The sequence below is a fragment of the Salmo salar genome, chromosome 02 (assembly GCF_965601325.2).
Source record: "Salmo salar chromosome 02, fSalSal1, whole genome shotgun sequence".
NCBI classification, from domain to species: Eukaryota; Metazoa; Chordata; class Actinopteri; order Salmoniformes; family Salmonidae; genus Salmo; species Salmo salar.
The window spans coordinates 85,482,991-85,510,314 of NC_138292.1; the positions used below are offsets into that span (position 1 = coordinate 85,482,991).

Here is a 27,324-nt window from a genome sequence, read left to right on the forward strand (position 1 = left end):
CATATTTTAATGTACAGCCTTACCTATGGAATTGTGAGGTGATTTCCCACAGTTAAAGTTCTGCAATAAGAGCTATTACACTATTATTTGTGTAAACTCTTCACATTTCATGGACCCAAGATCCAGAGGTAACGCTGTACAGTAAAATAGAAGTTTGCCCCAATGCAATTATAATACAGCCACAGTGCAACTTCAACTATTTTGTGTCAAATGACCTACTTATTGTCTTTTGTTTAATTCATATGACATTCCAACCTTGTTTAGCATTATATTGTCCAAATATGGCATTATTACATTATTTGTATCTGTTTGCATCAGTTTCAATATTAGACCCTTATTTTGAAGGCGAACCGCAAATTCCATTGTGACTCATCATTATTCTAGCTAGCATCACAGGTGCTATTCCGATGGGATAAAATAATAACTTGTAACCTGCACGGTCTCAGAGTACGGAGAAGAGCAACGGTCGGTAGTTGTGATCTGCCGCGTGCACAGAAGAACCACACTAGAACCAGACAGAGAAAACAACTCAAAACCTGTCAGACCATTGGACAAGTGAACTCGAACGAACCTGAGAGAAAACGGAACCTTTGTTTTCAGAAGCAGCAGGGAGCCGAATATGAGTTTTCTGCCATACCTCTCTGCTGAGACCTGGACCCTCCTGGCCCTCCTCATCACCTTCATTGTAGTGTAAGGTCTTGAAATCAAATTGTATTAGATCAAATCAAATGTTATTTGACACATGCATCGTAGTTTATATCGTGGAAATATTCAGTGAATAATATTTCACAAATACCAGAGCCTGTGAGTTCAAATAGACTTTTATTACGACATAATAAAAGCAGAGCTGGTTCATGAAAACCACTACTTTTCCAGTCTTGGCAAACACTTCTTATACAGCTGTCCTCCTTACGTCACCCCCGTAGTAACTCCTCTAAATGACTCATCCCCTCTGGCATTTAGCCACCACTGTCTTATTGGCTTGCACTAATTTTAGATTGGTTTCACTTTAGGGCATGGAAACTTTAGAGCCACAGCAATAGTTCAAACATACAGACATGTTCTCGACTAAGACAGGTGCATGCATGTAGGACCATAGCAACAGTCCATAGAAATAACCAGACATGTTATCCTGCTAGCTCCTCTGAAAGGAACACCCATGTTCTGGTAAAATCCCAAAAGGTGTAACCATAGCAACAGTATATATTAGACCATACCACTGTTACAAAAATAAACAGTCATGTCCAATCCCCAGACAGGTGCATGTCTAGTGGTGTCTAATGACCCAAACCCACATATAGAGTGCACTCATCTTGCGGACTATCCTGAAATGTATCATGGCCACACATGTTCTGGAAAATTCTCAATATTAACTGTTGTAGACTATTAGTGAAATGCTTACTTACGGGTCCTTTTCCAACAATGTTTCATAACTCAAGGCGAGACCCAGATGCAGACACAGGAGGAAGATGGTTGGAGTCTCAGATGTTAAATAATCCAAAATGGAGTAGGCAAGAGAATGGTCGTGGACAGGCAAAAGGTCAAAACCAGATCAGAGTCCAGGAGGTACAGAGTGGCAGGCAGGCTCGAGGTCAAGGTAGGCAGAATGGTCAGGCAGGCGGGTACAGAGTCCAGAAACAGGCAAGGGTCAAAATCAGGAGGACTAGAAAATGGAGAAATAGAAAAAGCAGGAGAATGGGAAAAAATGCTGGTTGACTTGGACATACAAGACGAACTGGAACAGAGAGACAGGAAACACAGGGATAAATACACTGGGGAAAACAAGCGACACCTGGAGGGAGGTGGAGAAACAACAAGGACAGGTGAAACAGATCAGGGTGTGACACAATGATAACATGGCAATATACATAATAACATGGTTAAATAGAGAATAACATGGCTATATACAGAATAACATGGTTATATACAGAATAACATGGCTATATACAGAATAACATGTCTATATACTGAATAGCATGGTTATATACAGAATAACATGGCTATATACAGAATAACATGGTTATATACAGAATTACATGGCTATATACAGAATAACATGGTAATATACAGGGATACTATACTTAATCTGACTTCTCTAGAACAAATTACTAGTTACTGTGTGTGTGTGTGTGTGTGTGTGTGTGTGTGTGTGTGTGTGTGTGTGTGTGTGTGTGTGTGTGTGTGTGTACAGGTACGGGTACTGGCCCTATGGTGTTTTCACTAAGATGGGTATCTCTGGTCCCAAACCCCTACCTTACTTTGGCACAATGATGGAGTATAAAAAGGTTAGTACCCATTCAGAATAAACATCTCTCTCATATTTTAAACAACAGTGTTATTTTTCCCCCCATGTAAAACAATACATTGAGAAGGAAAAAGAGTACTTGCCGGTTGTTTTAACAATAGATAAATAAAAGGTAATATGAGACATGATCAGTCTAGAAGTTGTGTTGCTTGACCCTGAGGACCATAGAAAATAACAAACCCTCCTCAACCCTCACCTGTTTCAGGTGTGTTCTCTGTTCAGGTGTAAGACACACCTACATGACCAGGCATGAATCATCTGTTTCTTTTCTTTCTCTCTTTATCTCTCTTTATCTCTCTTTATCTCTCTTTATCTGTTTTGTTTTGTTTTGTTTCTTTCTTTCTTTCTCTCATTCACTCTCTCTCTCTCATTCACCTCTCTCTCATTCACTCTCTCTGTCTCTCATTCACTCTCTCTCTCTCATTCATTCTTTCTCTCTCATTCACTCTCTCTCTCTCTCTCTCTCTCTTTCTCTCTCTCTCTCTCATTGTCATTCTCATTCTCTCTCTCTCATCCACTCTCTCTCTCTCATTCACTCTCTCTCTCTCATTCATTCTCTCTCTCTCATTCACCCTGTCTCTCATTCTCTCTCTCTCTCTCTCATTCTCATTCTCATTCTCTCTCTCTCTCTCTCTCTCTCTCTCATTCTCTCTCTCTCTTTCTCTCTCTCTCTCATTGTCTCTCTCTCTCTCTCTGTCTCTCTCTGTGCAGGGTTTCACTAACTTTGACACAGAGTGCTTTCAGAAGTACGGGAGAATCTGGGGGTGAGTTCAGTTGGCTGTACCGTACTAGGATGACTCACAACTGTACTATGTTCTTTCAATTCATCACCTGCTCGAGCTGTCATGTGACCATGAGGAATAGTATTAATAATATCAGCAACCAGAATAATGTTTCCATTGTAGTTTTATATGAGGTGGTTAAATGTGTGTCTCTGATTCTCCTCTGTGAAGGATCTATGATGTGAGGGTGTCTGTTCTGTGTATCATGTAGAATTGTAGGTGTATTCAGACCCCTTCACTTTTTCCATATTTTGTTATATTACAGCCTTATTCTAAAATGGATGTAATCGTTTTTTCCCTCATCAATCTACACACACAATACCCCATAATGACAAAGCAAAAACAGGTTTTTAGAATATTTTGCAAATTTCAAAAAAATAAAAAATATCACATTTACTTAAGTATTCAGTCCCTTTACTCAGTACTTTGCTGAAGCACTTTTGGCAGCAATTACAGCCTTGCGTTTTCTTGGGTATAATGCTACAAGTTTGGCACACCTATATTTGGGTAGTTTCTCCAATTCTCCTCTGCAGACCCTGTCTCTGGCTGGGCCACTTGTCCCAAAGCCACTCCTGCATTGTCTTGTCTGTGTGCTTACGGTTGTTGTCCTGTGTGAAGGTGAACCTTCACCCCAGTCTGAGGACCTGAGCGCTCTTGAGCAGGTTTTCATCAAGGATCTCTCTGTACTATTCTCCGTTCATCTTTCCCTTGATCCTGACTAGTCTCCCAGTCCCTGCCGCTGATAAACATCCTCACAGCATGATGCTGCCACCACCATGCTTCACCGTAGGGATGGTTCCATGTTTCCTCCAGACGTGACACTTTTCATTCAGGCCAAAGATTTTAATCTTGGTTTCATCAGACCAGAGAATCTTGATTCTCATGGTCTGAGTCTTTAGGTACATTTTCGCAAACTCCAAGCGGGCTGTCATGTTCCTTTTACTGAGGTGTGGCTTCCGTCTGGCCACTCTACCATAAAGGCCTGATTGGTGGAGTGCTGCAGAGATGCTTGTCCTCCTGGAAGGTTCTCCCATCTCCACAGAGGAACTCTGGAGCTCTGTCAGAGTGACCATAAGGTTCTTGGTCACCTCCCTGACCAAGGCCCTTCTCCCCCGATTGCTCAGCCAGCTCTAGTAAGAGTCTTGGTGGTTCCAGATGTCTTTATTTAAAGAATGATGGAGGCCACTGTGTTCTTGGGGACCTTCAGTGCTCCAGAAATGTTCCCCAGATCTGTGGCTGGACACAATCCTGTCTCTGAGCTCTATGGACAATTCTTTCGACCTCATGGCTTGGTTTTTGCTCTGACATGCACTGTCAACTGTGGGACCTTATATAGACAGGTGTGTGCCTTTCCAAATCATGTCCAATCAATGGAATTTACCACAGGTGGACTCCAATCAAGTTGTAGAAACATCTCAAGCATGATCAATGGAAACAGGATGCACCTGAGCTCAAGTTGGAGTCTCATAGCAGAGGGTCTGAATACTTATGTTTAAGGTATTTCTGTTTTTTGCTTTCTCGTTATGGGGTATTGTGCGTAGATTTATGAGGGTTTTTTATTTATTTAATCAATTTTAGAATAAGGCTGTAACTTAACAAAATGCCTCTGTGAAGGATCTATGATGGGAGGCAGCATGTTCTGTGTACCATGTAGGTGTATATATAGTGGTTAAAGCCAGGTGTGTGCTTCTCCTCTGTTAAGGATCTATGATGGGAGGCAGTCTGTTCTGTGTACCATGTAGGTGTATATATAGTGGTTAAAGCCAGGTGTGTTTCTCCTCTGTGAAGGATCTATGATGGGAGGCAGTCTGTTCTGTGTACCATGTAGGTGTATATATAGTGGTTAAAGCCAGGTGTGTTTCTCCTCTGTGAAGGATCTATGATGGGAGACAGTCTGTTCTGTGTACCATGTAGGTGTATATATAGTGGTTAAAGCCAGGTATGTTTCTCCTCTGTGAAGGATCTATGATGGGAGGCAGCCTGTTCTGTGTACCAAGTAGGTGTATATATAGTGGTTAAAGCCAGGTATGTTTCTCCTCTGTGAAGGATCTATGATGGGAGACAGTCTGTTCTGTGTACCATGTAGGTGTATATATAGTGGTTAAAGCCAGGTGTGTTTCTCCTCTGTGAAGGATCTATGATGGGAGGCAGCCTGTTCTGTGTACCATGTAGGTGAATATATAGTGGTTAAAGCCAGGTGTGTTTCTCCTCTGTGAAGGATCTATAATGGGAGGCAGCCTGTTCTGTGTACCATGTAGGTGAATATATAGTGGTTAAAGCCAGGTGTGTTTCTCCTCTGTGAAGGATCTATGATGGGAGGCAGTCTGTTCTGTGTACCATGTAGGTGTATATATAGTGGTTAAACCAGGTGTGTTTCTCCTCTGTGAAGGATCTATGATGGGAGGCAGTCTGTTCTGTGTACCATGTAGGTGTATATATAGTGGTTAAAGCCAGGTGTGTTTCTCCTCTGTGAAGGATCTATGATGGGAGGCAGCCTGTTCTGTGTATCATGTAGGTGTATATATAGTGGTTAAAGCCAGGTATGTTTCTCCTCTGTGAAGGATCTATGATGGGAGGCAGTCTGTTCTGTGTACCATGTAGGTGTATATATAGTGGTTAAAGCCAGGTATGTTTCTCCTCTGTGAAGGATCTATGATGGGAGGCAGTCTGTTCTGTGTACCATGTAGGTGTATATATAGTGGTTAAAGCCAGGTGTGTTTCTCCTCTGTGAAGGATCTATGATGGGAGGCAGCCTGTTTTGTGTATCATGGACAAAAGCATGATCAAGACCATCCTGATTAAAGAGTGTTACAACATCTTCACCAACCGCAGGGTGAGACACACACACACACACACACACCACACACACACACACACCACACACACACACACACACACACACACACACACACACACACACACACCTAATAAGCATCAGAATAATAATATTTATAAAATGATTACTGATATTATTAATACATTATTTGTGGCATTCATTAATCATTCATTTTAAAGTTGTGTGACTATTATGTAAATACTATGATCAATATTAAATCATATCATTGTTATAACTGTCCTCCATGTTTAAGAAATTCATTCTGAGCGGCGAGCTGTTTGATGCGGTGTCCGTTGCCGAGGACGATACATGGAGACGGATCCGCAGTGTCCTCTCACCTTCATTTACCTCTGGACGACTAAAAGAGGTAGAACCATCCCTCCATCTCTCCCTTTCTATGTTTTATCAACTTGTTATAAATGCTTTATAGCTTGTTATAAACTCTATATAAACTCACTATGAGTTTTTATAAACTCTTTATAAACTTATTATAGCTTCTTATAAACTCTTTATAAACTCATTGTAGCTTGTTATAAACTCTTTATAAGCGTTTTATAGTTTGTTATAAACTCTTTATAAACTCATTATAGCTTGTTATAAACTCTTTAAAAACTCATTATAGCTTGTTATAAACTTGTTATAAACTCTTTATAGCTTCTTATAAACTCTTTATAGATGCTTTATAGCTTGTAATTAACTTGTTATAAACTCTTTATAGCTTGTTATAAACTCTTTATTAGCTCAGTATAGCTTGTTATAAACTCCTTATAAACTCTTTATAGCTTGTTATAAACTCTTTATAAACTCATTATAGTTTGTTATAAACTCTATATAAACTCATTATAGCTTGTTATAAACTCTTTACTAACTCATTATAGCTTGTTATAAACTCTTTATTAGTTCAGTATAACTTGTTATAAACTCCTTATAAACTCTTTATAGCTTGTTATAAACTCTATAAACTCATTATAGTTTGTTATAAACTCTATATAAACTCATTATAGCTTGTTATAAACTCTTTACTAACTCATTATAGCTTGTTATAAACTCTTTATAAACTCATTATAGCTTGTTATAAACTATTAACTCTTTATAGTTTGTCATAAACTCTTTATAGATGAGAAATGACAAAAGTACATTTTCCAACAATTGATTACAGACAGATTATTTCACTTATAATTCTCTGTATCACAATTCCAGTGGGTCAGAAGTTTACATACACTAAGTTGACTGTGCCTTTAAACAGCTTGTAAAATTCCAGAAAATTATGTCATGGCTTTAAAAGCTTCTGATAGGCTAATTGACATCTTTTGAGTCAATTGGAGGTGTACCTGTGTATGTATTTCAAGGCCTACCTTCAAACTCAGTGCCTCTTTGCTTGACATCATGGAAAATCAACAGCAAAGGACCTTGTGTAGATGCTGGAGGAAACAGGTACAAAAGTATCTATATCCACAGTAAAACGAGTCCTATATCGACATAACCTGAAAGGCCGCTCAGCAATGAAGAAGCCACTGCTCCAAAACCGCCATAAAAAGACAGACTACGGATTGCAACTGCACATGGGGACAAAGATCGTACTATTTGGAGAAATGTCCTCTGGTCTGATGAAACAACAATAGAACTGTTTGGCCATAATGGCCATTGTTATGTTTGGAGGAAAAAGGGGGAGGCTTGCAGGCCGAAGAACACCATCCCAACCGTGAAGCACGGGGTTGGCAGCATCATGTTGTGGGGGTGCTTTGCTGCAGGAGTGACTGGTGCTTTTCACAAAATAGATGGCAACATGAGGCAGGACAATTATGTGGATATATTGAAGCAACATCTCAAGACTTCAGTCAGGAAGTTAAAGCTTGGTCGCAAATGGGTCTTCCAAATGGACAATGACCCCAAGCATACTTCCAAAGTTGTGGCAAAATGACTTAAGGACAACAAAGTCAAGGTATTGGAGTGGCCATCACAAAGCCCTGACCTCAAGCCTACAGAACATTTGTGGGCAGAATTGAAAAAGCATGTGCGAGCAAGTTGGCCTACAAACCTGACTCAGTTACACCAGCTCTGTCAGGAGGAAGCTTGTGGAAGGCTACCCGAAACGTTTGACCCAAGTTAAACAATTTAAAGGCGTATGTAAACTTCCGACTTCAACTGTATAGTTAGTAATAGCTAGCCTTGACTAGAAACAGTATATACAGTGCATTCGGAATGTATTCAGACCCCTTGACTTTTTCCACATTTTTTTTTACAATACAGCCTAATTCTAAAATTGATAAAATAATTTTTTCCCTCATCAATCTACTACACACCATAATGACAAAGCAAAAACCGTTTTTTTTACATTTTTGCAAATTTATTAAAAATAGAAAACAGATACCTTATTTACATAAGTATTCAAAGGTGGAGTCATGCGTCCTCTGAAACATGACCACCCGCCTGACCAACTACTTCCTGTTTCACCCGGATGTCAGCAGCACTAATGTGAAAGACATGACCACCCACTTCCTGCTTGACCCGGATGTCAGCAGCACTCTGGTAACAACTCTCTCTCTCTCTCTCTCTCTCTCTCTCTCTCTGTCTCAAATCTTGCTGCTGTATTGGCACACTGTGGTATTTCACCCAGTAGATATGGGAGTTTATCAAAATCGGTTTGTTTTCAAATTCTTTGTGGATCTGTAATCTGAGGGAAATATGTGTCTCTAATATGGTCATACATTGGGCAGGAGGTTAGGAAGTGCAGCTCAGTTCCCACCTCATTTTGTGGGCAGTGTGCACATAGCCTCTCTTCTCTTGAGAGCAAGGTCTGACTACGGCGGACTTTCTCAATAGCAAGGCTATGCTCACTGAGTATGTACATAGTCAAAGCTTTCCTTAAGTGTGGGTCAGTCACAGTGGTCAGGTATTCTGCCACTGTGCACTCTCTGTTTAGGGCCAAATAGCATTCTCGTTTTCTCTGTATTTTATGAATTATTTCCATCTCTACCTCTCTACCTCTCTCTCTCCCTCTCTCGCTCTGTCTCTCTACCTCTCCACATCTCTCTCTCTCTCTCTCTCTCTCTCTCTCTCTCTCTCTCTACCTCTCTCTCTACCTCTTTCTCTCCTCTAGATGTTTGGTATCATGAAGCGGCACTCTGCTAACCTGCTGAACGGAATGAAGAAGCAGGCAGATAAAGACCAGGCCATCGAAGTGAAGGAGTAAGTCCTGATTCATAACCTCTGGCTTTTCATCTTACACCTCTGAGTCTTGATATAGCCACCATTTGCCTTGATGACAGCTTCGCACACTCTTGGCCTGAGGTAGAATACCTCATGATAAGCTGTAGAATCTACCAAGAGAGATTTCATCTATATTTTTCGTAGCCATCTATGTACCACCACAAACCGATGCTGGCACTAAGATCACACTCAACGAGCTACATAAGTACACCACCTGAGTCATCAGCTTCATCAATAAGTGCATCGATGACGTCGTCCCCACAGTAACTGTACGTACATATCCCAACCAGAAGCCATGGATTACAGGCAACATCCGCACCGAGCTATAGGCTGCCGCTTTCAAGGAGCGGGACACTAATCCGTACGCTTATAAGAAATCCCGCTATGCCCTCAGATAACATCAAACAGGCAAAGCGTCAAAACAGGACTAAGATTTAATTCTACTACACCGGCTCTGACGCTCGCTGGATGTGGCAGGGCTTGCAAACTATTACAGACTACAAAGGGAAGCACAGCCACGAGCTTCCCAGTGACACGAGCCTACCAGATGGGCTAAATGCCTTTCATGCTCACTTCGAGGCAAGCAACACTGAAGCATGCATGAGAGCCCCAGCTGTTCCGGGTGACTGTGTGATCATGCTCTCCATAGCCGATGTGAGAAAGACCTTCAAACAGGTCAACATTCACAATGCCGCAGGACTGGACAGATTACAAGCATGTGTAATCAGAGCATGTGCGGACCAACTGGCAAGTGTCTTCACTGACATTTTCATCCTCTCCCTGACTGAGTCTGTAATACCTACATGTCTCAAGCAGACCACCATAGTCCCTGCGAAGGTAACCTGCCTACATGACTAGCATACCGCCCCAACAGATCCATAGCACTCATGTTGATAGCCATGAAGTGCTTTGAAAGGCTGGTCATAGCTCACATCAACACCATCATCCCGGAAACCCTACACCCACTCCAATTCACATATTGCCCCAACAGATCCAGAGATGATGCAATCTCTATTGCACTCCACACTGCCCTTTACCACCTGGACAAAAGAAACACATGCATAAAAATGATGTTCATTGACTACTGCGCAGAGTTCAACACCATAGTGCACACAAAGCTCATCACTAAGCTAAGGACCCTGGGACTAAAGACCTCCCTCTGCAACTGGATCCTGGACTTCCTGACGGGCCGCCCCCAGGTCTGCCACGCTGATCCTCAACACGAGGGACCCTCATGGGTTTGTGCTTAGTCCCCTCCTGTACTCCCTTGTTCACTCACGACTGCATGGCCAAGCACCACACCAACACCATCATTAAGTTTGCTGATGACAAAATAGTGGTAGGCCTGATCACCGACAATGATGAGACAGCCTATAGGGAGGAGGTCAGAGACCTGCCAGTGTGGTGCCAAGACAACAACCTCTCCCTCAATGTGAGCAAGACAAAGTAGCTGATCGTGGACTAGAGGAAAAGGAGGACTGAAAACGTCCCCATTCACATCGCCGGGGCTGTAGTGAAGTTGATCGATAGTTTCAAGATCCTTGGTGTCCACATCACCAACAAACTAACATGGTCCAAACACACCAAGACAGTCGTGAAGAGGGCACGACAACACCTTTTCTCCCTAAGGAGACTGAAAAGATTTGGCATGGGTCCCCAGATCCTCAAAAGGTTCTAGAGCTGCACCATCGAGAGCAGCCTGACCGGTTGCATCACTGCCTTGTATGGCAACTGCTCAGCATCTGACCATAAGGCGCTAATGACGGTAGTGCGTACGGCCCAGTACATCACTGGCACCAAGCTTCCTGCCATCTAGGACCTATATACTAGGTGGTGTCAGAGGAAGGCCCAAAAAATGGTCAAAGACTCCAGTCACACAGGGCCTCCCGAGTGGCGCAATGTGCCACTAGAGATCCTGGTTCAAGTCCAGGCTCTGTCGCAGCCGCAAGCCATAAGACTGCTGAACAATTAATCAAATGGCCACCCAAACTGTTTACATATTTTTTACTTTAGTTCATTTAGTAAATATTTCTTAACTCTATTTCTTTCACTGCATTCTTGGTTAAGGGCTTGTAAGTAAGCATTTCACGGTAAGTTCTACACCAGTTGTATTCGGCGCATGTGACAAATACATTGGATTTGATTTAGTTGTGTCGTTGTGGTCAGTAGTTGTGTGGTCAATAGTTGTGTGGTGAGTAGTTGCGTGGTCAGTAGTTTGTGGTCAGTAGTTGGTGGTCAGTAGTTGTGTGGTCAGAAGTGTTGGTTAGTAGTTGCGGTCAGTAGGTGTGTGGTCAATAGTTGTGTGGTCAGTAGTTGCCTGGTCAGTAGTTGGTGGTCAGTAGTTGTGTGGTCAGAAGTGTTGGTAAGTAGTTGCGGTCAGTAGTTGTGTAGTCAATAGTTTTGTGGTCAGTGGTTGTGTGGTCAGCAGTTGTGTGGTCAGTAGTCGTGTGGTCATGTGTTGTGTGGTCAGAAGATGTGGTCAGTTGTTGAGGTCAGCCGTTGTGTGGTCAGTAGTTGTGGTCAGTAGCTGTAATCGGTAGTTGTGATCAATAGTTGTGTGGTCAGTAGTTGTGTGGTCAGTAGTTGTGGTCAGTAGGTGTTGCCAGCGGTTGTATGGTCAGTGGTTGTGTATAGTAGGTGCGTGGTAGGTGGTTGTGTGGTCAGTTGTTCTGTGGTCAGTAGTTGTGTGGTTGTGGTCAGTAGTAGTGGTCAGTAGTTCTGTGGTCAGTAGTTGTGGTCAGTAGTTGTGTGGTCAGTAGTTCTGTGGTCAGTAGTTGCGGTCAGTAGTTGTGTGCTCAGTAGTTGTGGTCAGTAGTTGTGTGGTCAGTAGTTGCGTGGTCAGTGGTTGTGTGGTCAGTAGTCGTGTGGTCAGTAGTTGTGTGGTCAGTGGTTGTGTGGTCAGTAGTCGTGTGGTCAGTAGTTGTGGTCAGTAGTTGTGGTCAGTAGTCGTGTGGTCAGTAGTTGCGTGGTCAGTGGTTGTGTTGTCAGTAGTCGTGTGGTCAGTAGTCGTGTGGTCAGTAGTTGCGTGGTCAGTGGTTGTGTGGTCAGTAGTCGTGTGGTCAGTAGTCGTGGTCAGTAGTTGCGTGGTCAGTGGTTGTGTGGTCAGTAGTCGTGTGGTCATTAGTTGTGGTCAGTAGTTGTGGTCAGTTGCTGTAATCGGTAGTTGTGTGGTCAGTCGTTGTGGTCAGTTGCTGTAATCGGTAGTTGTGGTCAGTAGTTGTGGTCAGTAGTCCTGTGGCCAGTAATTGTGTGGCCAGTAGTTGTGATGTGTAGGTGTGGTCAGTTGTGTGGTCAGTAGCTGTGTGGTCAGTAGTTGTGGTCAGTGGTTGTGTGTTCAGAGGTTGTGGTCAGTAGTTGTGGTCAGTAGTTGTGGTCAGTAGCTGTGTGGTCAGTAGCTGTGTGGTCAGTAGATCTGTGGTCAGTAGATCTGTGGTCAGTAGGTATGTGGTCAGTAGGTGTGGTCAGAGACTGTGTTGTCAGTAGCTGTGTAATTGTATTTGTGTTGCAGGTTCTTTGGGCCCTACAGTATGGACGTGGTCACCAGCACAGCCTTCAGTGTGGACATTGACTCTCTGAACAACCCTTCAGACCCCTTGGTCTACAATGTCAAGAAGATTCTCAAGTTTGACCTGTTCAACCCACTGTTCCTCCTAATCTGTGAGACCGTACACGCACATACACACACAGACACACAGACGCAAAGTTGTACTTTTTAATCATATGAAGTTGTATATCTTTCTATAAAACTTTCCTCTCCACCTCTCCTCTCTACTTCTCCTGTCCTCCCCTCCTCTCTTCTTCTCCCTTCCTCCCCTCTTCTCCTCTCCTCTTCTCCTCTTCTCCTCTCCCATCCTCCCCTCCTCTCCTCTTCTCTTCTCCTCTCCCGTCCTCTCCTCCTCTCCTCTCCCCTCCTCCTCTCCTCTCCTCTTCTCCTCTCCCTTTCTCCACGCCTCTCCTCCTGTCCTCTCCCCTCCTCTCCCCTCCTCCTCTCCTCTTCTCCTCTCCCGTCCTCCCTTCCTCTCCTGTCCTCCCCTCCTTCCCCCTCCTCTCCTTCTCCAGTGTTGTTTCCCTTCATAGGTCCTATCTTGGATAAGATGAAGTTTACTTTCGTCCCGACTGAGGTGACAGACTTCTTTTACGCCTCGCTGGCTAAGATCAAATCTGGACGTGACACTGGGAACTCAACTGTAAACATGTTTTATATTTATATTTGATTGTTATATTGATATTTTCATCTGTACATTTATATTTGTATTGTAATATTCTGTATTTATTTATTTTGTTTAGGAAACCTATGTAACTAGTGATGGGCACCAATATGAAACGTCCATATCGATATCATGATGGAATTTAAAAACACTATTATTGGGACCCAAATATCTACATATTAGAATCTGTTTGTGTTGGTTGTGATTGGACGAGATCCATTAGAATCTGTTTGTGTTGGTTGTGATTGGACGTATTTGACCAAAATTCATTCTGCTCGCAGAATCGGGTGGATTTCTTACAACTGATGATTGACTCTCAGAAGGGCAACGACACGAAGATAGGAGAGGAGCAGACTAAAGGTACCTGCCAAACACACTTGTAAACTACTGGTACAAACACACACCTGTAAACTACTGTTACAAACACACACTTGTAAACTACTGTTAAAAACACACACCTGTAACTGTCACGTCCTGACCATAGAGAATTCTTATTTTCTATGGTGGAGTAGGTCAGGGCGTGACTGGGGGGTTAGTCTAGTTTATATTTTCTATGTGGGGTTCTAGTTTCTTTTTTCTATGTTGGTGTTTTTGTATGATTCCCAATTAGAGGCAGCTGGTCATCGTTGTCTCTAATTGGGGATCATATTTAAGTAGTTGTTTTTCCCACCTGGGTTTGTGGGATATTGTTTATGTGTAGTTGCATGTTAGCACTCCATTGTCGTCACGTTTCATTTGTTCTTTATTGTTTTTTGTATTTTGCTAGTTTCACTTTATAATAAAGATGTGGAACGCTACTCACGCTGCGCCTTGGTCCGACATTTATTCCAGGAAACATGACAGAATATCCCACCAAACAAGGACCAAGCAGCGTGTTCACCAGGTGAAACATTTCTGGACATCGGAAGGAAATAATGGAGGACAGCGACGACGACAGAGTTCGAGGCTACAGAAAGCCCAAGGACAACCCCAAGTTTTTTTTGGGGGGGGGCACATGGAGCTGGCGACTGAACAGAGGGAAGAGCCAGAGACTGTCAGGGAGGCAATGGCGAAGTTGGGAGAGAGTGAGATGAGAGAGATGTTGTGCAAGTGTGTTCTGCTCAACATCCGGTTAGCCGTCTGGTGCAACCTGTGCCGGTTCCACGCTTCTGGCCTCAAGTGCGCCTCTCCAGTCCGGTACGTCGTGTTTCTCCTCCTCGCACTATCCCTGAAGTGCGTGTCCCCAGTCCGGTGCGTCCTGTGCCTGTTCCTCGCACTCTCCCTGAAGTGCGTGTCCCCAGTCGGGTGCATCATGTGCTGCTCCTCGCACTCTCATTCAAGTGCGCCTTCCCAGTCAGGTACGTCCTGTGCCTGCTCCTCGCACTCTCCTTCAAGTGTGCCTTCCCAGTCAGGTACGTCCTGTCCCTGCTCCCCGCACTCGCCCTGAAGTGTGTGTCACCAGTCTGGCGCCACCTGTGCCAGTTCAACGCACCAAGTCTCCAGTGCGCCTCCACAGCCCAGTACGTCTTGTGCCAGCTCCTCGCACTCACCGTACGAAGTGTGTCATCGAACTGGTACCAGGCCTCCTGTGCGCGTTCACAGTCCAGAGCTTCCGGCGACAGTTCCCAGTCCAGAGCTTCTGGCGACAGTTCCCAGTTCAGAGCTTCCGATGACGGTTCCCGGTCCGGAGCTTCCGGCGACGGTTCCCGGTCCGGAGCCTCCGGCGACGGCCAACGGTCCGGAACCTCCTGAGACGGCCCACGGTCCGGGACCTCCTGAGACAGCCCACGGTCCGGGACCTCCAGATCCAAGGCCAGAGTCTTCTTCTACATTGGTGCCCAGTCCAGGCACAGCATCCAGTCCCGCTCCATGGCCGGAGCCTTCCCCTGCGCCGATACCCAGTCTAAGCACATCGTCCAGTCCAGCTCCAAGGCCAGAGTCTTCTTCTGCGTTGGTGCCCAGTCCAGGCACAGCGTCCAGTCCCGCTCCATGGCCGGAGCCTTCCCCTGTGCCGATGCCCAGTCTAAGCACGGCGTCCAGTCCAGCTCCAGGGCCAGAGTCTTCTTCTGCGTTGGTGCCCAGTCCAGGCACAGCGTCCAGTCCCGCTCCATGGCCGGAGCCTTCCCCTGTGCCGATGCCCAGTCTAAGCACGGCGTCCAGTCCAGCTCCAGGGCCAGAGTCTTCTCCTGCACCGGTGCTCAGTACAGATACGGCGTCCAGTCCTGCTCCATGGCAGGAGTCTTCCTCTGCACCGATGTCCAGGCCAGGGCCGGTGTCCAGTCCCGCTCCATGGCAGGAGACTTCCTCAGCATCTAGGTCCAGTCCAGGCACAGTTTTCAGCCTGGGTCCATGGCTGGATCTGTGGGATGAGCGGGTTCTTCGGCCCGCACCAGAGCCACCACCAAGGATGGTGGATCCGCGAGCTGAGTGGGTTCTTCGTCCTGCACCAGAGCCGACACTAGACACACCCCGTACCCTCCCTTTTGGTTTCAGGTTTTGCGGCAGGAGTCCACGCCCTTGGGGGAGGGGGTACTGTCATGTCCTGAGAGCCTTTTCATTCTCTATGGTGGAGTAGGTCAGGGCTTACGTTGAGGGATAGGTTGTTATTCTGGCACCACCCGGCAAGGTCTCTGACCTCCTCCCTATAGGCTGTCTCATCGTTGTCGGTGACTTAATAATGACGGTGTTGGAGTCGTGCCTGGCCAAGCAGTCGTGGGTGAACAAGGAGTACAGGAGGGGACTAAGCATGCACCCCTGGGGAGCTCCAGTGTTGAGGATCAGCGTGGCAGATGTGTTGCTACCTACCCTTACCACCTGGGGGCGGCCCGTCAGGAAGTCCAAGATCCAGTTGCAGAGGGAGGTGTTTAGTCCCAGGTTCCTTAGCTTAGGGATGAGCTTTGAGGGTACTATGGTGTTGAACACTGAGCTGTAGTCAATGAATAGCATTCTCACATAGGTGTTCCTTTTGTCCAGGTGGGAAAGGGCAGTGTTGAGTGCAATAGAGATTGCATCATCTGTTGATATGTTTGGGCGGTATGCAAATTGGAGTGGGTCTAGGGTTTCTGGGATAATGGTATTGATGTGAGCCATTACCAGCCTTTCACATTACTTCATGGCTACGGACGTCAGTGCTACGGGTCTGTAGTTATTTAGGCAGGTTACCTTAGTGTTCTTGGGCACAGGCACTATGGTGGTCTGCTTGAAACATGTTAGTATTACAGACTCAATCAGGGACATGTTGAAAATGTCAGTGAAGACACCTGCCAGTTTGTCAGCACATGCCCGGAGCACACATCCTGGTAATCCGTCTGGCCCCGCAGCCGCTTGTGTATGTTGACCTGTTTAAAGGTCTTACTCACGTCGGCTACGGAGAGCGTGATCACACAGTCGTCCGGAACAGCTGATGCTCTCATGCATGCCTCAGTGTTGCTTGCCTCGAAGCGAGCATAGAAGTGATTTAGCTCGTCTGGTAGGCTCGTGTCACTGGGCAGCTCGTGGCTGTGCTTCCCTTTGTAGTCTGTAATAGTTTGCAAGCCCTGCCACATCCGACGAGCGTCGGAGCCGGTGTAGTATGATTCAATCTTAGCCCTGTATTGACGCTTTGCTTGTTTGATGGTTCGTCGCAGGGCATGGCAGGATTTCTTGTAAGCTTCCGGGTTAGAGTCCCGCACCTTGAAAGCGGCAGCTCTACCCTTTAGCTCAGTGTGAATGTTGCCTGTAATCCATGGCTTCTGGTTGGGGTACGTACAGTCACTGTGGGGACGACGTCCTCAATGCACTTATTGATAAAGCCAGTGACTGATGTGGTGTATTCCTCAATGTCATCGGAAGAATCCCGGAACATGTTCCAGTCTGTGATAGTAAAACAGTCCTGTAGTTTAGCATCTGCTTCATCTGACCACTTTTTTATAGACCGAGTCACTGGTGCTTCCTGCTTTAATTTTTGCTTGTAAGCAGGAATCAGGAGTATAGAGTTGTGGTCGGATTTACCAAATGGAGGGCGAGGGAGAGCCTTGTACGTGTCTCTGTGTGTGGAGTACAGGTGATCTAGAATTTTTTTCCCTCTAGTTGCACATTTAACAAGTTGATAGAGATTTGGTAGAACTGATTTAAGTTTCCCTGCATTAAAGTCTCCGGCCACTAGGAGCGCCGCTTCTGGGTGAGTGGTTTCCTGTTTGCTTATTTCCTTATACAGCTGACTGAGTGCGGTCTTAGTGCCAGCATCTGTTTGTGGTGGTAAATAAACAGCCACGAAAAGTATAGCTGAGAACTCTCTAGGCAAGTAGCGTGGCCTGCAATTTTTCACAATATACTCTACTTCAGGCGAGCAACATCTAGAGACTTCCTTAGATTTCATGCACCAGCTGTTGTTTACAAATATGCACAGACCGCCCCCCTCGTCGTACCGGAGTGTGCTGTTCTATCCTGCCGGTGCAGCGTATATCCCGCTATCTGAATGTCCATGTCGTCATTCAGCCACAATTCCATGAAACATAGGATATTACAGTTTTTGATGTCCCGTTGGTAGGATATTCATGATCATACCTCATCTAGTTTATTGCCCAATGATTGCACGTTGGCGAGTAATATTGATGGTAATGGCAGCTTTCCTACTCGCTGTAAGGGGTGCGTACTGGCGGTAGAGAAGTAAGGCGCAGGAGAGCAAACTTTGGGTTTACAACGGAGTAGTTTAATAATGAAAACCACCAGAATCAGAATAAACAAATGGAGAAAAAAAACGTCGCACACCAGAATAAACGTGCATATGCACTTACAATAAACAATTCCGGACAAGGCCATGGGGGGAACAGAGGGTTAAATACACAACATGTAATGATGGAATTGAAACCAGGTGTGTGGGACGATAGGTCAAAACAAATGGAAAATGAAAAGTGGATCAATGATGGCTAGAAGACCGGCGACGCCAACCGCCTAACGCCGCCCGAACAAGGAGAGGAACACTCGCCTTCTGCGGGTCCGGGCGAGGCATCCGGCTCTTCTTCCTCTGCATCGCTTCGTTTTGTGAATAATTGGGATGTCTGCCCTGTGGGGTGTTTGGAGAATATCATGTGAGTCCTGCTTGTTGTTGAAAAAATCTTTGTCTAATCCGAGGTGAGTGATCGCTGTCCTGATATCCAGAAGCTCTTTTCTGCAGTAAGATACGGTTGCAGAAACATTATATACAAAATAAGTTACAAATATCGCGAAAAAAAAACACATAATAGCACAATTGGTTAGGAGACCGTTAAAACGGCAGCCATCTCCTCCGGCGTCATCTTGGTTGTAAACCGTTAGTCTGGCTTTTTTTATTTATTTAGATACTTTTGTACCTGTTTCCTCCAGCATCTTCACAAGGTCCTTTGTTGTTGTTCTGGGATTGTTTTGCACTTTTCACACCAAAGTACGTTAATCTCTAGGAGACAGAATGCGTCTACTTCCTGAGCGGTATGACGGCTGCGTGGTCCCATGGTGTTATTACTTGCGTTCTGTGGTTTGTACAGACGAATGTGGTACCTTCAGGCGTTTGGAAATTGCTCCCAAGGATGAACCAAACTTGTGGAGGTCTACACATTTTTCTGAGGTCTTGGCGGATTTCTTTTGATTTTCCCATGATGTCAAGCAAAGAGGCACTGGGTTTGAAGGTAGGCCTTGAAATACATCCACAGGTGATGTCAATTAGCCTTTCAGAAGCTGACTGATCATGAGATCTTGTCTCAGGCCATGCTCTTCATCTTCGCCGGCTACGAGACCAGCAGCAGTACTATGAGTTTCCTGGCCTATAACCTGGCAACCAACCCCCATGTCATGACCAAACTGCAGGAGGAGATAGATACTGTGTTCCCCAACAAGGTAACCCCCACACCATGACCAAACTGCAGGAGGAGATAGATACTGTGTTCCCCAACAAGGTAACCCCCACACCATGACCAAACTGCAGGAGGAGATAGATACTGTGTTCCCCAACAAGGTAACCCCCACACCATGACCAAACTGCAGGAGGAGATAGATACTGTGTTCCCCAACAAGGTAACCCCCACACCATGACCAAACTGCAGGAGGAGATAGGTACTGTGTTCCCCAACAAGGTAACCCCCACACCATGACCAAACTGCAGGAGGAGATAGATACTGTGTTCCCCAACAAGGTAACCCCCACACCATGACCAAACTGCAGGAGGAGATAGGTACTGTGTTCCCCAACAAGGTAACCCCCACACCATGACCAAACTGCAGGAGGAGATAGATACTGTGTTCCCCAACAAGGTAACCCCCCACACCATGACCAAACTGCAGGAGGAGATAGATACTGTGTTCCCCAACAAGGTAACCCCCACACCATGACCAAACTGCAGGAGGAGATAGATACTGTGTTCCCCAACAAGGTAACCCCCACACCATGACCAAACTGCAGGAGGAGATAGATACTGTGTTCCCCAACAAGGTAACCCCCACACCATGACCAAACTGCAGGAGGAGATAGATACTGTGTTCCTCAACAGATGTGGTGAGGTACTGATGTGTGTGTAACCCTGGTGTCAGTTGTGGTGAGGTACTGATGTGTGTGTAACCCCGGTGCCAGATGTGGTGAGGTACTGATGTGTGTGTAACCCTGGTGCCAGATGTGGTGAGGTTCTGATGTGTATGTAACCCCGGTGCCAGATGTGGTGAGGTTCTGATGTGTATGTAACCCCGGTGCCAGATGTGGTGAGGTTCTGATTTGTGTGTAACCCCGGTGCCAGATGTGGTGAGGTTCTGATGTGTATGTAACCCCGGTGCCAGATGTGGTGAGGTTCTGATTTGTGTGTAACCCCGGTGCCAGATGTGGTGAGGTTCTGATGTGTGTGTAACCCTGGTGCAGGCTCCAATCCAGTACGAAGCTCTGATGCAGATGGACTATTTGGACTGTGTGTTGAACGAGTCTCTGAGACTGTACCCCATCTCCCCGCGCCTGGAGAGGGTCGCCAAGAAGACAGTGGAGATCAACGGCATCGTCATCCCCAAAGACTGCGTTGTCCTGGTTCCCACGTGGACCCTCCACCGTGACCCAGAGATCTGGTCAGACCCTGAGGAGTTCAAACCAGAGAGGTACTGGACCGCACCGTAACCACAATCCAACCATAACACAACCACAGCACAACCATAACACAACCACAATACAACCACAATTCAACCATAACACAACCACAATACAACCACAATTCAACCATAACACAAACACAATACAATCACAATTCAACCATAACACAACCATAACACAACCACAATGTATTTAAAAAAATTATTAAAATGTATGCACTCTACTGTAAGTCGCTCTGGATAAGAGCATCTGCTAAAATGACTAAAATGTAAAAGAAAACACAATGCAAACACAATTCAACCATAACCACAATACAACCACAATACAACCATAACATAACCACAATACAACCATAACATAACCACAATACAACCATAACACAACCACAATACAACCACAAACAACCACAATACAACCATAATACAAACACAATACAAACACAAGAGCATTAGTTAATTTTGCTAACCACAACTACAGTGCCTTATAATACTGCAGTGCAATGTGTAATATGACTGAACCACAACCACAAATCAACTACAATACAATGTGTAATATGACTGAACCACAACCACAAATCAACTACAATACAATGTGTAGTATGACTGAAACACAACCACAAATCAACTACAATACAATGTGTAATATGACTGAACCACAACCACAAATCAACTACAATACAATGTGTAATATGACTGAAACACAACCACAAATCAACTACAATACAATGTGTAATATGACTGAAACACAACCACAAATCAACTACAATACAATGTGTAATATGACTGAAACACAACCACAAATCAACTACAATACAATGTGTAATATGACTGAAACACAACCACAAATCAACTACAATACAATGTGTAATATGACTGAAACACAACCACAAATCAACTACAATACAATGTGTAATATGACTGAAACACAACCACAAATCAACTACAATACAATGTGTAATATGACTGAAACACAACCACAAATCAACTACAATACAATGTGTAATATGACTGAACCACAACCACAAATCAACTACAATACAATGTGTAATATGACTGAACCACAACCACAAATCAACTACAATACAATGTGTAATATGACTGAACCACAACCACAAATCAACTACAATACAATGTGTGATATGACTGATCCACAACCACAAATCAACTACAATACAATGTGTAGTATGACTGAAACACAACCACAAATCAACTACAATACAATGTGTAATATGACTGAAACACAACCACAAATCAACTACAATACAATGTGTAATATGACTGAAACACAACCTCAAATCAACTACAATACAATGTGTAATATGACTGAACCACAACCACAAATCAACTACAATACAATGTGTAGTGTGTCTGATCCACAACCACAAATCAACTACAATACAATGTGTAATATGACTGAACCACAACCACAAATCAACTAAAATACAATGTGTAATATGACTGAACCACAACCACAAATCAACTACAATACAATGTGTAATATGACTGAACCACAACCACAAATCAACTACAATACAATGTGTGATATGACTGATCCACAACCACAAATCAACTACAATACAATGTGCAGTATGACTGAAACACAACCACAAATCAACTACAATACAATGTGTAATATGACTGAAACACAACCACAAATCAACTACAATACAATGTGTAATATGACTGAACCACAACCACAAATCAACTACAATACAATGTGTAGTGTGTCTGATCCACAACCACAAATCAACTACAATACAATGTGTAATATGACTGAAACACAACCACAAATCAACTACAATACAATGTGTAATATGACTGAACCACAACCACAAATCAACTACAATACAATGTGTAGTGTGTCTGATCCACAACCACAAATCAACTACAATACAATGTGTAATATGACTGAAACACAACCACAAATCAACTACAATACAATGTGTAATATGACTGAAACACAACCACAAATCAACTACAATACAATGTGTAATATGACTGAACCACAACCACAAATCAACTACAATACAATGTGTAATATGACTGAAACACAACCACAAATCAACTACAATACAATGTGTAATATGACTGAACCACAACCACAAATCAACTACAATACAATGTGTAATATGACTGAAACACAACCACAAATCAACTACAATACAATGTGTAATATGACTGAACCACAACCACAAATCAACTACAATACAATGTGTAGTATGACTGAAACACAACCACAAATCAACTACAATACAATGTGTAATATGACTGAACCACAACCACAAATCAACTACAATACAATGTGTAATATGACTGAACCACAACCACAAATCAACTACAATACAATGTGTAGTGTGTCTGCCCTCTCCCTGTCCAGGTTCAGTAAGGAGAACAAGGAGTCTATTGATCCGTACACGTACATGCCGTTTGGGGCGGGGCCCAGGAACTGTATCGGGATGCGTTTCGCCCTGATCATGATCAAACTGGCCATGGTCGAGATCCTCCAGAGTTTCACTTTCTCCGTCTCCGACGAGACCGAGGTGAGACGCTCACCTGAGCAGACAGAATATGACATCATCAAACATCAGTAGCATTCATAGATAGAGGCTGCATTTGCCGCATCATGGACATACTACCTCAATTGCCTTGACCAACCAGTGCCCCCGCACATTGGCTAACCGGGCTATCTGCATTGCTATCTGCAAGGTCACCACCTGTTTTAACATGGTCACCACCTATTTAACATGGTCACCACCTATTTTAGCATGGTCATCGCCTGTTTTAACATGGTCATCACCTGTTTTAGCATGGTCAGCACCTGTTCTAACATGGTCAGCATTTGTTTTAGCATGGTCAGCACCTGTTCTAACATGGTCAGCATTTGTTTTAGCATGGTCAGCGCCTGTTTTAACATGGTCACCATCTGTTTTAACTTTTGACCATCTGTTTTATAATGTTCACCACCTGTTTTAACATGGTCAGCACCAGTTTTAACATGGTCACCACCTGTTTTAACATGGACCTGTTTTAACATGATCACCACCTGTATAAACAAGGTCACCACCTCTTTTAACATGGTCACCACCTATTTAATATGGTCACCACCTATTTTGGTCATGGTGAGCGCCTGTTTTAACATGAGCACCACCTGTTTTAACAAGGTCAGCACCTTTTTTTGGGGTCAGCAAAAAAAATTTTTGCACCGGTTTAACATGGTCAGCACCTGTTTTAACATGGTCACCACCTGTTGTAACATGGTCAGCATATGTTTCTACATGGTCAGAGTCTTATTTAGCATGGTCACCACCTGTTTGTTAAATCCTCACCACCTGTTTTAACATGGTCACCACCTGCTTTATCATGGTCACCACCTGATTTATCATGGTCAGCACCTGTTTTAAAATGGACAGTACCTGTTTTTTTTATGGTCAGCACCTGTTTTAAAATGGTCCGCAATTTTCAGCACCTGTTTTAACAAGGTCCAGGCCTTTTTAACATGTTTAGCACTTTTTTTTACCGTCATCAGCACCTGTTTTAGCATGGTCAGAACCTGTTACATGGTCACCACCTGTTTTAGCATGGTCAGCATCTGTTTTAGCATGGTCAGCACCTGTTTTAACATGGTCAGCACCTGTTTTAACATGGTCAGTGCCTGTTTTAACATGGTCAGCACCTGTGTTAGCATGGTCACCACCTGTTTTAACATGGTCAGCACCTGTTTTATCATGGTCAGCGCCTGTTTTAGCATGGTCATCACCTGTTTTATCATGGTCAGCGCCTGTTTTAGCATGGTCATCACCTGTTTTAGCATGGTCAGCACCTGTTTTAACATGGTCAGCACCTGTTTTAACATGGTCAGCACCTGTTTTATCATGGTCAGAACCTGTTACATGGTCACCAACTGTTTTAGCATGGTCAGCATCTGTTTTTGCATGGTCAGCACGTTTTATAACATGGTCAGCGCCTGTTATAACATGGTCAGCGCCTGTTATAACATGGTCAGCGCCTGTTTTAACATGGTCAGCACCTGTGTTAGCATGGCCACCACCTGTTTTAAAATGGTCAGCACCTGTTTTATGATGGTCAGCACATTTTTTTGCTTGGTCAGCACCTGTTTTAGCATGGTCACCACCTGTTGTAGCATGGTCAGAACCTGTTTTAACATGTTTAGCACCTGTTTTAACATGGTCAGCACCTGTTTTAGCATGGTCACAGACTTTTTTAACATGGTCAGCACCTGTTTTAACATGTTCAGCGCCTGTTTTAGCATGGTGATCACCTGTTACATGGTCACCACCTGTTTTAACATGGTCACCACCTGTTTAACACGGTAACTGACTGTTTAAACATGGTCGGCAACTGTTTTAACTTGGTTAACGACTGTTTTAACTTGGTCAGCACCTGTTTTAACATGGTCAGCACCTGTTTTAACATGGTCAGCGCCTGTTTTAAACATGAGTCACCACCTGTTTTAACATGGTCATCGCCTGTTTTAGCATGGTCAGCGCCTTTTTTAACATGGTCACCACCTGTTTTAACATGGCCACTGCCTGTTTTAACATGGTCAGCGCCTTTTTTAACATGGTCACCCTGTTTTAACATGGTCACTGCCTGTTTTAGACATGGTCACCACCTGTTTTAACATGGCCACTGCCTGTTTTAGCATGGCCACCGCCTGTTTTAACATGGTCACTGCCTGTTTTAACATGGTCACCGCCTGTTTTAACATGGTCATCGCCTGTTTTAGCATGGTCAGCGCCTTTTTTAACATGGTCACCACCTGTTTTAACATGGTCAGCGCCTGTTTTAGCATGGTCACCGCCTGTTTTAACATGGTCACCACCTGTTTTAACATGGTCAGCCTGTTTTAACATGGTCACCGCCTGTTTTAACATGGTCACTGCCTGTTTTAACATGGTCACTGCCTGTTTTAACATGGTCACCACCTGTTTTAACATGGTCACCACCTGTTTTAACATGGTCACCACCTGTTTTAACATGGTCTGTTATTATCTATAGATCCTTTTGGAGATGCACAACGAGGGTTCTGTTCTGTTATGTTGTTCTCTATAGATCCTGTTGGAGATGGACAACCAGGGTTATGTTCTGTTCTGTTGTTCTCTATAGATCCTGTTGGAGATGGACAACAAGGTTAGGTTCTGTTCTGTTGTTCTCTATAGATCCTGTTGGAGATGGACAACCAGGGTTATGTTCTGTTCTGTTGTTCTCTATAGATCCTGTTGGAGATGGACAACCAGGGTTATGTTCTGTTCTGTTGTTCTCTATAGAACCTGTTGGAGCTGGACAACCAGGGTTATGTTCTGTTCTGTTGTTCTCTATAGATCCTGTTGGAGATGGACAACCAGGGTTATGTTCTGTTCTGTTATTCTCTATAGATCCCATTGGAGATGGACAACCAGGGTCTGCTGATGCCAAAACGACCAATCAAACTGAGGCTGGAGCCCCGTTAAAACACCTCTAGCAACACCGCCGCCACCTCTCTTTAGTGTCCAACAACGTGACCGTATGCAGGAGCACCCAACCCTGGAGTACCCTTCTCTCTCTCTCGCTCTCTCTCTTGCTCTCTCTCTCCCCCCCTCTCTCCCCCCCACACACAAAAGGGCTACAGACAGAAATACTTCTCCGAACATGCTGTTTAATCAGCTTCTTGATCGATTATCTTGACAAAGGATAAAATGCTCACTTACAGGGATGGAAACATTTGTGGACCAAATTTGAGAGAAATTGGCTTTTTGTGCGTATGGAAAATTTCTGGAATCTTTTATTTCAGCTCATGAAACATTTTTGTTCAACAGCCTCACTATCTATCTATCTATCTATCTATCTATCTATCTATCTATCTATCTATCTATCTATCTATCTATCTATCTATCTATCTATCGATCGGCTACTGAATATTCAGTTCTTATCCTGCTGTATGAGTCACGTCCTGACCCTTGTAAGATGTCATTTTCTATAGTAGAGTAGGTCAGGGCATGACAGGGGGTGTTTTTGGGTGGTTTTCTTGTTATCTGTTTCTATGTGGTTTTTCTAGGTTTCTATTTCTATGTTGGGGTTGTTGGATGATCTCCAATTAGAGGCAGCCGGTCCTCGTTGTCTCTAATTGGAGATCATCTTTAAGTAGGGGGTTTTTCCACTTGGTTTTGTGGGTTGTTAATTTTTGAGTAGTGTTATTTCTCTTTGCGTCACGGTTTTGTTATTTTGTTGTTTCAAGTTATTGGTGTATTGCAAACGTTTCACGGTAGTAATAAATATGTGGAACTACAACCATTCTGCGCTTTGGTCCGATCCTTTAAACAGCCGTGACAATATGCTACTGAATATTCAGTCCTTATCCTAACCCTGCTAAAGGCTACTGAATATTCAGTCCTGACCCTGCGATAGGCTACTGAATATTCAGGCTGAGATTCAATAGGCTACTTAATATAACATGATAAAAAAAATAAGACTGAATTCGCGATAAATGTATGATATGTCAGTTCAATCAGAAATTACCTTTTAATGGCACATAGCTGACAAAGTGCTGGGATTGAATCCTGGTCTCAGTCTCATGCTTGGTTTGAGTAGGACTCAGAAACCCATTTCCACCAGATAAAAGAAAGATAGTAATACTATGGATGCATTAGGGGTACATGTCTTGTCTTGTTAAAGTTAGACAGCAGGAGGTATTAAATCCATGGCATGATGTCATGCCTGGATCCTGCACACTACTGGCTGGTGGCTGGAATTCTCCTAGAATGTAGAACTCTAGCTGGTGTTCTCTAGAACTGTACTCTCATTCTGTTCCTCTGGGTGTTTTGCTGTCCAGTCATTCCAAAATAGAATCTGTACTGTCTGTTGAGATGATCCCTGCAGCTGCTTTGCTTTTGCTTTAATCATCACAAACCAATAAAAAACATCACACTAA

At 44.0% G+C, this 27,324-nt stretch overlaps 1 pseudogene across 1 annotated transcript; it reads left to right on the top strand.

Moving 5' to 3' along the window:
* The first annotated feature begins 343 nt into the window (after window positions 1–343).
* Window positions 344–27,324, top strand: LOC145862966 (cytochrome P450 3A27-like; annotated as a pseudogene). The gene is made up of 14 exons (XR_014382262.1): window positions 344–690; window positions 2,192–2,285; window positions 3,017–3,069; window positions 5,821–5,920; window positions 6,177–6,290; window positions 9,024–9,112; window positions 12,642–12,790; window positions 13,193–13,320; window positions 13,623–13,701; window positions 15,557–15,558; window positions 19,012–19,170; window positions 20,179–20,405; window positions 22,774–22,936; window positions 25,793–27,324. The product of XR_014382262.1 is annotated as a cytochrome P450 3A27-like (transcript).